The sequence below is a fragment of the Cucurbita maxima genome, unplaced genomic scaffold (genome assembly GCF_002738345.1).
Source record: "Cucurbita maxima cultivar Rimu unplaced genomic scaffold, Cmax_1.0 Cma_Scf03451, whole genome shotgun sequence".
NCBI classification, from domain to species: Eukaryota; Viridiplantae; Streptophyta; class Magnoliopsida; order Cucurbitales; family Cucurbitaceae; genus Cucurbita; species Cucurbita maxima.
The window spans coordinates 1-1,708 of NW_019275467.1; the positions used below are offsets into that span (position 1 = coordinate 1).

General features: G+C 43.0%; 4 non-coding genes across 4 annotated transcripts; all 4 read right to left on the reverse strand.

Moving 5' to 3' along the window:
- Positions 1-664: 664 nt before the first annotated feature.
- On the reverse strand, positions 665-783 carry LOC111475893. The gene has a single exon (XR_002716773.1). It is a non-coding gene; the product is annotated as a 5S ribosomal RNA (ribosomal RNA).
- Positions 784-916: 133 nt separating this feature from the next.
- LOC111475891 lies at positions 917-1,035 on the reverse strand. The gene has a single exon (XR_002716771.1). It is a non-coding gene; the product is annotated as a 5S ribosomal RNA (ribosomal RNA).
- A 133-nt stretch (positions 1,036-1,168) lies between these two features.
- Positions 1,169-1,287, reverse strand: LOC111475892. Its single transcript, XR_002716772.1, has one exon. It is a non-coding gene; the product is annotated as a 5S ribosomal RNA (ribosomal RNA).
- A 133-nt stretch (positions 1,288-1,420) lies between these two features.
- LOC111475894 lies at positions 1,421-1,539 on the reverse strand. Its single transcript, XR_002716774.1, has one exon. It is a non-coding gene; the product is annotated as a 5S ribosomal RNA (ribosomal RNA).
- Between the last annotated feature and the right edge of the window lie 169 nt (positions 1,540-1,708).

Genomic DNA, 1,708 nt, shown 5'->3' on the forward strand with positions numbered 1-1,708 from the left:
CTACTAGCAATCAACAAAACAAAAGGTAGTTGCTTTGTGATATGAACCAAGAGACATCAATCATACAATATGCTTCAATGAAGATTTGAAGAAAATATTGTTGAAATTATCAAAAGATATTTCAGTTTATGCCACATTGAAGAGAAATGAAGTTTCATGTTTTGAATTTTGGGTGGATTACAATTTAGAGTTATTGTATTTCATTAATGTATTTTAAGACTTTTAATTTACTTTAATTAAGGTCATTTAGTTCATGCCTAGAATTGATTAATTATTTATATATTTTTCAATCTTTCCATTTATTTGTTGATTGTCATTTCCACCCTCCTTGGCCTTTTGACTTTGTTCTCATTTTATTCCTAAAGATCATATTTAGATCTTAAAAAAAACAATATAGAATTTTACTTCTTAATATTGTGTTTATACATAGTTAGGGCATGTGCAATTCTACTAAAAAATATAATAGTCCCTTATTTGTTTGATTGTTTATTATTTTATTTTTATGTTATTTTACAATTAACTTGTCATGATTGTCCATGCCCAATCCCAATGGACAACCCTTCGATCCGATCTGCCTGCCCTTATTGCAGGGTTTAGAGAGCACTTGTGTATGTGATGTCAGCCCAGCCTCGAAAATCAAGCTTTGCCCTGCTTATTCACTCGGACAATGCAACACGAGGACTTCCCAAGTGGTCACCCAACTTAGTACTACTCTCGCCCAAGCACGCTTAACTGCGGAGTTCTGATGGGATCCGGTGCATTAGTGCTGGTATGATCGCACCCGACATGCCATGCGCACAAAATCGGATTTAACGCATGCGGGGCGGCATGATCGAAACGCGATGGGCGTGAGCGGGGGAGGTTCTCATTTGTAGAGAAAGGAAGAAAAGAACGGGGAGAAATTGAAAGAAAAAAAGGGGTGCAACACGAGGACTTCCCAAGTGGTCACCCAACTTAGTACTACTCTCGCCCAAGCACGCTTAACTGCGGAGTTCTGATGAGATCCGGTGCATTAGTGCTGGTATGATCGCACCCGACATGCCATGCGCACAAAATTGGATTTAACGCATGCGGGGCGGCATGATCGAAACGCGATGGGCGTGAGCGGGGGAGGTTCTCATTTGTAGAGAAATGAAGAAAAGAACTCGGAGAAATTGAAAGAAAAAAAGGGGTGCAACACGAGGACTTCCCAAGTGGTCACCCAACTTAGTACTACTCTCGCCCAAGCACGCTTAACTGCAGAGTTCTGATGGGATCTAGTGCATTAGTGCTGGTATGATCGCACCCGACATGCCATGCACACAAAATCGGATTTAACGCATGCGGGGCGGCATGATCGAAACGCGATGGGCGTGAGCGGGGGAGGTTCTCATTTGTAGAGAAAGGAAGAAAAGAACTGGGAGAAATTGAAAGAAAAAAAGGGGTGCAACACTAGGACTTCCCAAGTGGTCACCCAACTTAACACTACTCTCGCCCAAGCACGCTTAACTGCAGAGTTCTAATGGGATCCGGTGCATTAGTGCTGGTATGATCGCACCCGACATGTCATGCGCACAAAATCGGATTTAACGCATGCGGGGTGGCATGATCGAAACGCGATGGGCGTGAGCGGGGTGTCACGGTCATGCTCGTCCAGGGCGTGTTGCCCATGGCCGCATGCCTATGGCAAGCCAAACCCTTGTCATGTCTTTTCATTCTAGTGTTTTTA